This window comes from Jaculus jaculus, chromosome 11 (genome assembly GCF_020740685.1).
Source record: "Jaculus jaculus isolate mJacJac1 chromosome 11, mJacJac1.mat.Y.cur, whole genome shotgun sequence".
NCBI lineage: Eukaryota > Metazoa > Chordata > Mammalia > Rodentia > Dipodidae > Jaculus > Jaculus jaculus.
In genome coordinates, this window is record NC_059112.1 from 89,485,855 (window position 1) to 89,499,717 (window position 13,863).

Consider the following 13,863-nt stretch of genomic DNA (forward strand, 5'->3'; position numbering starts at 1 on the left):
TTAAAATTCAAAACCTGTTTCTCTCTCCAGATCCACAAACTGCCTCACAAGCAAGTGATGCTAATCTCCACGTCATCTACAGGTGCCCCACTGAGTCCATTTTAAACTCAAATGTACACATGGTCTGTGGTCAATAGAAAGCGAACATCCTGGCTGAGTAACAGACCTGGGAAGCCCGAATCCCAGCAGAATCCCTGCTGTGTGCCAACTTTCTGGAGAGCTGGGCATATGGGTGAGACCAGGTGCTCTTCAGGGGACTTCAAGAGAAGGTGGATCCTTTGCTTCTACATAAAAAGGACAGGTTAGAGGGTCAGCGATTTTGTTTCCTGCCAAAGGCTTTGAAGGCCAGCTTGTCTCTTTTATAACAACTCAGCTCTATAATGATATCATGTGAGAGCACCCATAGACAAAATGTAAATTAACCAGCCTGGCTGGGTGTCAATAAAACTTTATAATGGCACAGAGCGGAACACCTTTCCAACCTCTGGAAATGAGTGCAAGTTAGTTGGGTATGCAAATAGACTAAAATAAACTTTTTCCATCTCTCTGGTCTTCTCAAAAGGTAGTCAATATTAAGGAAGGAGTTTATGTAAACCTGTGGAAGTAAGAATGGGGAGTCATGTTCTAGGGAGAGACAAATTAGTGTGGTCGGGACAGAGACATCTACTGCCTGTGAGTACATAATTGCAGAATGCAGTTTTGAGTCCAATGGCACTGTTCACAGACTTGGACCAATGGGCAATGGAGACACTGTAGATTGAAAATATGGATGTGGGCTGGAGAGATGGCTTAGCGGTTAAGCACTCGTCTGTGAAGCCTAAGGACCCCGGTTCGAGGCTCGGTTCCCCAGGTCCCACGTTAGCCAGATGCACAAGGGGGCGCACGTGTCTGGAGTTCGTTTGCAGAGGCTGGAAGCCCTGGCACACCCATTCTCTCTCTCTCCCTCTATCTGTCTTTCTCTCTGTGTCTGTCACTCTCAAATAAATAAATAAAAAAAATTTAAAGAAAATATGGATGTCTTTAGACAACTTACAATTTAGAGATAAAGGTTCTCTTTAAATCTAGTAGAGTCAAGCAAGGGTTTCTGTGTGGTAGATATGGACTTGCACGCTCCAAACCCTGTATGGAAGACCTTGCTGTCCACAGTCAAAGCTGGCTTCTGCTACCTTCTGCTCCAGAGAGATGTCTCACCTAAGGTCAAGGGCTTGCCACACCTGAAGACTGGGAAGACTGAGTGAGGCAGGAGTGAGTGTAAAAGCCAACATGGACTGTTTAGGGTTAGACATTCCAATGGGGAATATTTGTTCAAAGGGTCAGGCCAGATGGCATTTCAGCACCTGCGTCATAATTTACTTTAAGTTTTTCTGAGATTGTTTTGCTTTTTTAAATTTTTAAATTTACTTTTAAAAAAAACAGGGTCTCACATAACCAATGCTGACCTCAAACTTACTGTGTATATGCATATCCTAAACTATGTATTAGTGCCAGAAAGCTCAACAGAGGACAGTATTATTTTATGAAAAAAAATCACCTAAAATTATATAACATGCCCTGAAGAATCAAAAACACTCTTTAAAAAGGTTGCACGTGGACTTTTGTGGTAGTACATCACATATAAAATCTTCAAAGTATATTGATTTACATAATGGAAGATGTGTATAAGGGTGTGTGTTTGGGGGAAACAAGTAAAATGGAAAAAGAAGCCTAAGCAAAAATAAAGAAGCAGATATAAACAAATGGGAGGACTCTCAGAAGCTTGGCAATATTTTCCTGAACTATCAAAAGCATACATTAAGCATATAATAATAAAGGCTGATTTGCTAGGCATTCATAATACAGGGAGGAATAACCCGTCCAGGCGAGAAGCATAGCTCTGATCTGTCTTTAGCTCGAATCCACTTCTTTCCCAGGTGTCAAACAGATTCAGACTTGGAGCTTCCTGCTGAACTTAATCACCCAGAGGCAGGGTAGCAGATGCTCTCCTTGTTCTGTCTAATATCCAAATGAAACCAATGCAACAAACTTTTTTTAATTTTTTGGTCCTTAACAAGACAGTTTCATTCTTCCAAGTTTTTATTCTTGACCCCCACACATGTATTAACCAGCATAGACAAGTTTGGGATTTCCATAGCTCCAAGGGTCTGAGTTGACCCTAATACTTCCTAAAGAGATCAAAGGGTAAAGTGAAGGAGAGAAGTGGGAAACAGAGCATGGAAAATGAACTATCCCGGCTGTTCCTGAGGTAGCCTCAGAAGAGCCCGTGACCTTGAGTAAATCACTTCCTCGTTCTAAGTGTCTTTTTCTCATCTGTGAAATTGCAGGTTGATCCAGATGACCCTTCCGTTTTGGTGGTTCTGAGATGCTGAAACAGAGGTAGAAGGATCAAGAGAGGGTAGAAGTCTGTCCATATGCAGCTCAGGAGTAATGCCTGTGGTGCTCTGGTTCACAGCTGAAAGCTCACCCTGGCATGGCCATCACAAGCATGTGTATGCTCTGACACCTGAAGCCACACCCAAGGCATAGATGCAAGTGTGAACCAAGTAGCTGATCTCACAAATCACCCTCCTGATCTCCTCTGAGGGAGTGTTCACTGTTAGTGTTAACAAGGTGGAGACCACACAGGACTGTCCTGGGCTCCTGCCATGGGGTGCCATCATTACTGAGCAGCTCTGGGTGCAGAATGCAAGTTCTTTACCCTGACAGTGAAAGAAAGATGACAGTGTGAGTTGGATGTTATAGAGTTTTGTAAATTATTTATTCATTTTTTTTAAGAGAGAGAGAGAGGCAGATAGAGAGAGATAAGTGTAGGAATGCCAAGACCTCTAGCCACTGGAAACAAACTCCAGAGACATGTACCACCTTGTGCATCTGGCTAACATGGGTATGTAGGAATCAAACCTGGGTCCTTAAGCTTCACAGGCAAGCTCCTTAACGTCTAAGCCATCTCTCCAAGTCGCCAATAGATTTTAAATGCACATAGCCATTCTCACCTTCAGAGATTGCTGTAAGGGCTGGAGAGGTGACTCAGCACTTAAGGCTCTTGTCTACAAAGCCTAATGGCCTGGGTTCAGTTCTTCATTACCCACATAAAGCCAGATGCTCAAGGTGGTACATGCATCTAGAGTAAGTCTGCAATGGCTGAAGGTCTTGGTGTGCCCATTGTCTCTATCTGACTCTTATTTTTGTTTCTCTCTCTCCTTCTCTTCCTCTCTCTCTCTCTCTCTCTCTCTCTCTCTCTCTCTCTCTCTCAAATAATATTTTTTTTTTTCCTGAGGTGGAGTTTCACTCTAGTCCAGGCTAACCTGGAATTCACTATGTAGTCTCTGGGTGGCCTCAAACTCATGGCGATTCTCCTACCTCTGCCTCCCAAGTGCTGGGATTAAAGTTGTGTGCCACTACATCTGGCAGTAAATATATATGTCTTTTTAAATAAAAGGTTGTTGTGGAGGGAGATCATACATGTAGAAAACTTACAAAGTACTCAACACACCAGCAGCTGCTAAAATTCTGCTTAGGTAAATATGTGTTAGCGTGAACTTCTTGAGTATTTCCTATTCTCTTTCAGTAGCATTGGCCTCTGTAATCTCAGAAGAATCAGTAAAGTCTAGAATTCAAACAATAAAGCTAGATAGATTTCTATGATTGTACCCACAGAGAACATAAAACAAATTGTCTTTTCTCTCTCCCTCATGCCTCAGCTGATTGGGGAAATAATGAATCGTCAGTAAACTTGTCTGGCTTCAGACGATATTTCCAAGCATGATAGTATGTCCCTAAACCTCTGCGTGAGTTAATTATCTTCACTCATCAGTACTGGTGAATTTCTTTTGTAAATGTGCTCCTGGATCCACTTGACATCACTGAGGGCTCCATCAAGGCAGTAATCTATTTCCTCTCCCCATGGATCTGAAATAAACTAGCTGTCACAGGCAAGCCACAACTATTCCACATGAAAAGGGGCACTTGGAGTAGGTTGCAGCTCTTACCTGCTATATGAATGCTAGAATCATTCCACATGTAAAAAAAGCAGTTGGGTGGGGGGGGCATGCATTTCTTACATGCTACAATCATTGGGATGTGGTGCAGTGTGGATCAGACTAGTGAAGCATTTTAAGACTCCCAAAGAACCGTAAAGAAAATCTAGAGAATCAACAATTTAGTGTGGTGTTCATTTTCATTTGGAGTCACTGGGACACACACAAGACCACACCTATATATTTCCTTTCCACCTCACCTTAATGTTTGAAGTAAATAGAACAGGCCAAAAGATATAAGTATGCCCTAAATTGTCTGGGGAGAGAGAAAGAGGGAGGAAGAATGGGCATAGCAGGGCCTCACTGAAAATGAACTCCAGACACATGTCCCACCTTGTGCATCTGGTTTATGTGGGTGCTAGGGAATCAAATCTCAATCCTTAGGCTTCACAGGCAAGTGCATTAACCACCAAGCCATCTTTCCAGCCCCAATTTCAGCAACATGACAAATTCTGAGCTTGGGCCTTCAGTACTGTCAGGATATCTGAACAAGGAAGCTTTTAGCTGTTTGATGGTTTCCCAGAAAATTGAAAAATAATGCTTGGAAAATCCATCCTTTTTATCCTTAAAAGGATAGAATTTGTTTTTATGATTTGAGTTCTCCAAGAGGGCTTATTGAGTATATCTAGTAAATGCTCAATTCCATCTTCACCATCATCACCATTTCTTGAGATTTTATGTGTCTAAAAGAGTATCATGAGTCTTCTAACAACTTATTTCATTTTAACATGAACTCCTAAGGGGGAGTGAAGTGATGTCAACCTTGTTTAGTACATGGGGAAACTGAAGCATTCAGAGGTTCATTTCCAAGTGCTAGAGTTAGGATGTAACAGGTGTGTCATTGAGATTGGGGAAACTGGTTCTCAAGCTCATCCCTCCCCAAACCCCACAACCAACCAATCTCACCAAGATCTGTAGGTCTGTGATTGATAAATCATGTCCACTGGGCTTGAGGAGTCAGCTGCAAATTAAAATATCCATAACTCGTTTGGCCATCAGAGGATCAGAGGGAATCAAGAGACATTGAGAAAACGAGGACACTTTTAAACAGACAATGAAATAATGAAATAAGTTTATTAAGATACCTAAGATATCTTTAAATGACCTAATATGTGCATTTGGAAGTCCTGTCTTGGAGGGGAGTCTTCTCTAAGGGAATGTCAGGGAATGAAGAATTCCTGTTGCTCTGTTTTCCAACACCCCGGTCACCCTGTTTGGGAATGTGTTGACAGCATTTAACATCAGGCTCAATGTACTCATAGAAAGACAAACATTGAAAAGGAGGGGGAGGAAAAGAGAAAGGGTTCTTTTGAAAGCACATGTCACTAGGCAAACAAACAGTTTTCTGTTGTTTGTTTCTGAAACAAAAGATGCTTGTGGGGGAAGGCTTATGTCTCAGAGACCAACAACTTCAGAGTCAGGATCAGATCATTAAAACCTTCAGCGGGCATCAAACGCTTCCCTCCAATGACGGAGATGGAGCGTTTGTTTCCTCAGATCAGTCTTAGCCTGAGAAGAGAGATCGCAGAATCAAAAGGACGCATTTGTACACTGCTGCCTTGAAACTTGCTGGTGCTGGTTTCTCTTTTGTCGTGATTAAATGAATGTGTGACAAAAGGAAATTTCCACTACTGTCAAACTTTTTGATCACTTCCACAGAGGAGCTCTCCCTGGAGGTGAAGGAAAGGGACATGATGCCTGGTTGTTATTCCAGTAGCAGTAACTCCTCCTCTGCTCTTCCTTCTCCTCCTGCCCCGCCTGCTTCTCCACTGAGACAGAGTGTCACTATGTAGCCCAGGCTGGCCTCAAACTCAAGATCCTCGGACCTCAGCTTCCAGCATGCTGGAATGACCAGTGAGCACCATCATACACAGCCCAATGATATTTTTAATATTTTATTTTTATTTATTTATTTAACAAAGAAAGAAGGAGAGAGAGAAAATAGGCACCCCAGGGCCTCCAGCCACTGCAAACGAACTCCAGACACATGCGCCCCCCTTGCGCATCTGGCTAACATGGGTCCTAGGGAATAGAACCTGGGCCCTTTGGCTTTTGCAGGCAAACGCCTTAACTGCTAAGCCATCCCTCCAACCCCTCAATGATTTTTTATATATAATTCACTAAAAATTTAAACTTCTGTTTAAAATATAATTCCCCACCTGTGTGGGACACTAAGAAAAGAAAGTTTTAGTTTCCTTTTTCCTGGTTAAATACCAAGTTTTTAAAAACCTATTCTCATACATCTTTTATTTATATACTTCATTCATTCCTTCATTTAATCATCCAATAAATATTTATAGCATATACACCACTTGCCTGGGAACCTTCTGGCTAATGAGAATACAAAGATGAATAAGATCTGTGCCTTTGATCCGGGCCTTCAAGATGCTCACATTCTATCTAGTATGATTAATGAGCTTTTAAAAGGGGAATGTACAAGATATGGTGTAAGCCAGCAAAGAATGTAACTCTATGCAGGAAGGGCAAAAAGGGCTTAAAACAAAAGTGAGGCTTCAGCTGAGTCTCCCACAAAGGGAGGGCTGGCTGGGAAGGGACTGAGTTGAGAGAAAATACCTCATCAAAGGTCTGTGTTCTCAGTACCTATTTGGGTCAGAAATGTAGAATTTTTTGATGAAGGTGATGGAGTAGAGCTGGAGAGATAGCTCAGTGGATAAAGTACTTGCTTTGCAAGCTTGAGGACCTGAGTTAAGCTTGAGGATCTGAGTTCAAGTCTTAGAATCCTTTAAAAAAACATACCAGCCAAACATGGTGATCTATGCTTATAATCCTAGCAGCACTGGAAAAGTCGAGACAGGAGGATCCCTGGAACTCACTGGCCAGCCAGTGTAGCACTGCTGGGGAGCTCTAGAGCAATGACAGACCCAGTCTCACAAGGAGGAGAGGGGAAGGAGGGAGATAAGGAGAAGGCAGCTGGCACCTGAGAGGAACAACGCTCCAGGTTGTCCTCTAAGCACTGCACATGCACTTGCATTAAGAAACAGGGAGAAGAAGAGAAGTGAAGAAGAGATGAGAGGAGAGGAGACGAGATGAAGAGAGATGGAGTCGCATGCAAACTGGGAGTTCTTTAAAATATTCTGAAACTTTCTAAACAACTTTCAGGTGCAGATGGTGACAGATACAACATTCACTTTTCAGATAGCTCTACCCTTTTCCTTCATCCCTATAGCTCTAGGCAGAAACAACTAGACCATAATTCCCTCTGGGGAAAAGAAAAGAATCTGTACAGTAAATATGCACAGTGCTTTACCAAGGACGAAATCCTTAGTAGAGAAGACCACGGGGATGCTCAAGCTAGTGACCCCCGTGCAGCCTGCCCAGGTTTGCCGTAGAGTAGCTGTCACTCCGGCGTCCCCTGTGCCAGCTTCGTGCTGGGTTCAGGGCTGCTGGTTTGTTTATCACTGCAGTGCTGCGTGGCTGGCTCACGGGCAGGCTGATGACTCCCTCGAATCTGCTCTTCTTCTCCTGCCTCCTCACGCATCTCATGACTCCTCTGCCCCTGTGGGATTTCTGTTGTCAGAAATCAAGGAAGAATCACACCTCTTGGGCAAGTCTTTGAGGGCCTATCTAGGAAGGATTAACTGAATGAGGAAATCTTTCTCCCCACAGTTCCAGGGCTGAACTACAGGTAAAGCTCAGAGACAAAGAGATCCTTTGGTTTGGCTGCCCGTGCTACTCGCTGGCACACGCACCTACCCTGTTGCTGCTGTCTCTTGTGCATGCTGGGATCCAGCTTCACAGCCTTCCAACGTGGACTGGAGACCAGCAGCTCTCTAGAAATCTTCCAGGCCTTCAGAGCCAGATTGTGACTGCTGAGGCATACAGCCCTGTGAGAAGACTGAGAAGCCATGGGGATTCTAACTCTCCATCCTGCGGACAACTACTGTTGGACTGCCTGGCCTGTGTTTTTATGCTGTAAGGTAATCCAGTAAATCCCCTTTAAAAAAAAAAAAAAAACTCACTCATTCTGTTGGTTTTGTTCCTTTAGAGAATTCCAACTAACCCACCCTGCCACGAGCATGGGCTGATTTGAAACTCTCCCATCTTGTGTGTGTTTTTGCTCCTAGTTAGAAATCTTTGTATGTATTGGGATGCACATGTACCTACAGGTGTGTGTGTGTGTGTGTGTGTGTGCATCAATGTGAAGGCCAGAGAATAACCTTGGATGTTGTTGCTCGGGCATTATAAACCTTTGTTGAGACAGGGTCTCTTAGTAGCCTGGAACTTACCAAGAGGCTAGACTGGATGACCAGTGAGCCCCAGAAATCCACTTGTCTCTGTCTCCCCAGCACTGAGATTTCAAGAACTTTCTATTTACATGTAATTTTAATACACAGGTTATGTGGATTAATCTCAGGACCTCATTAACTAATTAATTAAATTTTAACATATTGCATATTGTCTATATTCCCTGTCAGTTTATTCTCTTAACATTTTTTCTCCCTCAGCCCCACGCCACTGAGGGCTCTGTCATCAGTGGGTTATTGGTATTTACTGTGGGGTCATGAAAGCACTGGTCAGTCGCTGTGGGAGGGACAATGCTGCAGAGTACTCCATCTCACCATGTGGCTCTAAAAAAATCTTTCTGTTACACTTCTACAATGTTTCATGAGCCCTGGAGGGCATAAGTGTCCTTTAGTATTGAGCTCTCAGTAGCCTCTAATTTTCTGCTTTAATGAGTTTTGAGTCTCTTCAGTGGCTATCATCATCTTCCTGGAGGAAGTTCTCAGGCCATCAGTGAGAGCAGCACACATATTTATTTATTTTTTATTTTGTTTTTCAAGGTAAGGTTTCACTGTAGCTCAGGCTGACCTGGTATTCACTTTGTAGTCTCAGGGGGGCCTCAAACTCATGGTGATCCTCCTACCTCTACCTCCCAAATGCTGGGATTAAAGGTGTGCACCACCACGCCCAGAAACACTCATATTTAATGAGTCACTTCCTCCGTAATGTTTCCTGGACCCTGGAAGAGGTCATAGAAATGGCTCATCTGGTGCTAGACACCCGGCTTTCTTTTCTTGCCATACTGGTGGGTGTTGGGTCTCTGATATCTCTACTGTGTCTATTTCTTCTCTTTTCTAAATCACTTATGACACTTTGAATTCTGATTCTGTTGTCTATCAAAAGGAACCCACTTTATACAACCTTGTTGTTGATGTACTTAAATAACTTAATAATATTCATTGAACTTTGTTAGCACTGATTAAAATAAGATTTACTCTACCCAGACACTTTACTAATGGATATTGCTTGTTATGTCCTTTGCCTGCTATGTATTTTTAAGAATCATTCACAGGTTACATTTACAACCAATGTTAAACACATACATAGGATTACATGTTCTTGGTGGTGTTTCTATAAGAGTGAATACTGTGCAAACAAAGATCAATGTAGAACTGTCACCAAGTAAAGAGAAATGCCATCTACAGGAACCAAGACTGTCCTCTTGTTCTGGTGTTGGGTGTGGTAACATGTATTTGTAATCCTACTGATGGGGATACAGAGACAAGTGGATCCCTGGGGCTCACTGGCCAGCCAGTCTAGCATACTTGGTGAGTTCCAGGCGACTGAGAGACCCTGTCTCAACAAAGCTGGATAGTGCCTGAGGGTAACATCCAAGGTTATTCTCTTACCCTCACATGTATGCACACACACATGTACCTGTACATACATATATGTGCAACCATACATACAATGATGTATTTATCTAGGAGCAAAAATACACGCAAAGGCTGGAGAGATGGCTTAGCAGTTAAGGTGCTTGCCTGTGAAGCCTAAGAACACATGTTTGAATCTTCAGGTCCCACATAGCCAGAACAGTGATGCAAGCACACAATGTTGCCCATGCACCCACAAAGTGGCACACACATCTGGAGTGCGTTCTCAGTGGCTGAAAGGCCCTGGCATGCCCATTCTCTCCCTCTCTCTCTCTCTCTCTCTCCACAATAAAATAAAGAAAAATTTAAAAAATACACACAAGATGGGGAGAGTTTAAATGAGTTTGTGACAAGGGGTGTCAATCAGATTCTCTAGAGGAATGAAACCACCAGAATGAATTGTCTTACAGAATAAGAACGCATTCGAGGCAATCCAACAATAGCTGTCTGCAGGCTGGAGAGTCAGAAATTCTGGAGCTTCTCAGTCCATGAGGCTGGATAGCTCAACCAAGACTGACTTCTTGACTAGGATTCCTTGATAGAGCTTCTTCTGAACAAGCCTAAACAGAATTTTAATGGGCGTTTGTGGTCTTGAGAGTGCGCAGAGGAGCTGCACAGGACTGACTATATGCCATTAATACAGCAGGGGTGCCTCTAGATAAAGAAACCAAAGCACACAGAAGTGAAGGGGCTCACCCCAAATCACACATGAGCTCATGGTTCCACTTGGACTCATAAACAAGTATTCCTAGACTGGCTACTGTCACCAGCTCTAGAGCTCTGGGGGAAAAAAAAAAATGGGTTTTATGATACTTTTCATTCTTCAATTTCCACAGGATCTCTAAGCATGTTTCCAGATTACTATGAATCCTCATATGAATTAATTACTATCCCAGCAGCAATGACAGGGGACTGTTTTAATATCACAGCATGTAAGTCAATACAGGTTTTTAGACAAGAAACATAATCAGAGAGTCGCACTTGAAAATAGATGCCAGCCAGGGGCAGAACAAGTGGTGTTTGACAGGATGGAGTATTCAATGTTTTCAAAAAGACTTTCTCCACCACCTCTTCACTGGACTTTTGTTTTTGCCCTCCAGTCTGCTGTCTGCCCTTTTCCAAAGAACTGGTCTATATTTTTAAATCATGTTTAGTGTTTTTCATATCAGGTAAAAAGCACTGAATAACTATCTTTGAACAAGGGTTAGAGAAGAATGAAATTTAAAGTATATAGAGTCTTCTAAAACATCATGGATCTTTCATCATTTCTTTAAGATGGAATAATTTAGTCCCTAGTTACTAAGAGGTACAATTCCTTATTGTACCTAAAGGAACCTTAACTAAGCCTCCCCTATGTGATGAAAAAGGGGCTTAAGGAACTGAACTAATGAAAGGCTTAGGTCCCAAACTTTGCCTAGTATTGAGAGATAGTTCAGGCTCAAGGCTGTTTTGTTATCCCCAAGGAAGGGGTAGTGGGAAGGACCTGGGAAAAGCTTTAGAGAAATGAGCAATTATATGGTGGGGAAGATGGGACTCTGAATTTAAAAAGTCAACTGTGAGGGGCTCTGACTCCTCCTGGACTCAGAAAGATAGTGTTTGATCAGTAAGCCATCACTTAGCAGATGAAACACCAGCCGGCACCAAGTGGATCTCAGGGAATATGTGGAAGATGGGAAAGCTGAAGGAACTCCCAAGCCCTACATAGTTTCATTTCAAACTTCAGTAGCCTCATTAAGAAGGAGGGCAAAGTGAAATTCCTCTGGAATTACTCAATATATCTCTTACATAGACAGCCCAAATTGTTTAGCTGTCACCTGCATGTGTGAAGTCAAAGGAGCCCACATAAATGTGGAAAGGAAATGAAGAGGCAGCTAGCAAGCAGGTTTTCAAAGTTATGCTCTAGTTTAGTTAAATGCTTTCCATTTGCTGAAATTTTACATTCCCACCACAGAAGAATCACAGAGGCCTTGAGGAGTCCCCAAAAGCAAACCATTTCCCTTATCACTTTTACAATTCTGTACATAGTTTATAAGATTGTTTTCAAATAGCTAGGCACTAAATATATTTGTATGACCCATGTGTATGTGTTGAATGTATCAAAGTGAGCAGAAGCAATGTCAAAAGGTTATTTCTTTTTTTATGTACTTGTTTTGGTGTGTGATGTGTTTGACATGCATGTAGGTGTGTATGTCTGTGTGTGAGTGTGGGCACACACATGCCACAGCACACATGTGGAGGTCAGAGGACATCTTTTGAGTCTGTTCTTGCCTTCTGGCCCATTGGAGACAGGGTCTCCCTTGTTCTTACTGTTGTTCACTGCTATGCCCACCTTGAGCTGTTGAACCTTCAGGAAATTCTGTTTCTGGCTCCCCGCTTATAGCCAGCATGCTGGGACCACAGAAGCCTGCCAGGGCATCTTACACAGGCCCTGCACATGGGGCTTGGGTACTTAGGCTTGAGAAGCAAGCCCTTTATCCACTGAGCTATCTTCCCAGCCCCAAATTTCTTTCTTTCTGCTGCTTAACATTTTATCAATTTCCCTCAGATGTCCTCTTATCGGGGTCTCCCAATGCTCTCATGAAGAAGTTGCATGACTTGTTAGTATTTCCATATTCCAGATTGAAAGGTGGAGTACACATGACTTTACCAAGGCAGCGTTCAAAACCCTCATCATGCAAAGCTCAAAAATGTTAACTGTGAGCTGGAGAGATGGCTTAGGAGTTAACCGCTTGCCTGTGAAGCCTAAGGGCCCTGGTTCAAGGCTCCATTCCTCAGGACCCACATTAGCCAGATGCACAAAGGGATGCATGCATCTGGAGTTCGTTTGCAGTGGCTGGAGGTCCTGGTGCACCCATTCTCTCTCTCTCTCTCTCTCTCTCTCTCTCTCTCTCTCTCTCTCTCTCTGTCTCTTTTGCTCTCTGTCACTCTCAAATAAATAAATAAAAACAGAAAATATTGTTGTTTTTAATGATAACTGTGGCTGGGCACAGTGACACACACCTTTAATCCTAGCACTTAGGAGGCAGAGGTAGGAGGACCACCATAAGACTACATAGTGAATCCTAGGTCAGCCTGGACTATAGCATGACCCTACCTCAAAAGAAATTTTTTTTAAAAAAAGAAGGTAACGGTGGTTTGCTCACTTCAGGAGCATGGATACTAAAATTGGAATGATACAGAGTACAGGAAAGCTTAGTTCGGCCCCTGTACAAGGATGACATGCCAATTCGTGAAGCATTCCATATTTATTTAGTGGTAACTGTAATACCAAAATCCACATCTTCCAGCCATAACTCAATATGTTTGCCTGTAAGCTCCAGTTCAAAGAAAGCATTGCTAGAAGGGGCCTAGGCTTATCAGAGCACTTCCTGGTACCATCCGACTCATTCTCCTATGGCTGGCCAGTGTTAATCAAAGGGTTTTAATGGATGGCAGCTGATCAACCAGGCCGCATATTTTTACTGAACAACCTCTAGTTTCTAAGCACTTGGTAATTGTGCTAATAAATAAGACTATGGAAGTTAAATAAAACCCAATCAACTTCCTCGCTTAGTAAAAAGGGATGGAAACAAGTGTAATACAGGGCAGCACATGATAAAATGAGCACCTAGTGACATGGACACTGGATTACAGAATGACCACATGATTTCATGATCATGTAATTACAGAAAGTCTAACATACTGGGGTAAGGCTAGCAAGATTTCTCTAAAACTACAGTACTTGAAACAAGTTTCCAAGAGTAGAGGAGTGTGATATTCATTTCCATGTGGCGAATCTAACAGACTCAAATCAACTGAGCATCTCAGCCTGTATTCTACATTGTCAAAATTTTGCAAGTTGAGCAGAATCAGGACAACAACAAAAATATTCAATGTAAGTAAATAGCTAAAAGCCCATAGTAGTTATTTCACCTTGGAGGATCATCAGAACATCTGTTTCAGGGACCATCAGCAATTTGATAACTAATAACCAGGCAAGCAGAGGAGGCTGCAGAGTCGTGTGCACAGGAGAGCCCTGCACACCTGGGCTAGCAGGGACGGCAGATGGCTGGAGGAAAAATAGAAGTCTGCAAAAGGAAGGAAAGCACCTATGTGAAGCAGCTGGAGGATCATGCTCAGCTACTGAACCCTTCTGAAGCCACTGGGGGAAAACT

At 42.8% G+C, this 13,863-nt stretch overlaps 1 pseudogene; it reads left to right on the forward strand.

Annotated features, from left to right (window-relative positions):
* The first annotated feature begins 12,844 nt into the window (after positions 1-12,844).
* On the forward strand, positions 12,845-12,958 carry LOC123453427 (annotated as a pseudogene).
* Positions 12,959-13,863: the final 905 nt, after the last annotated feature.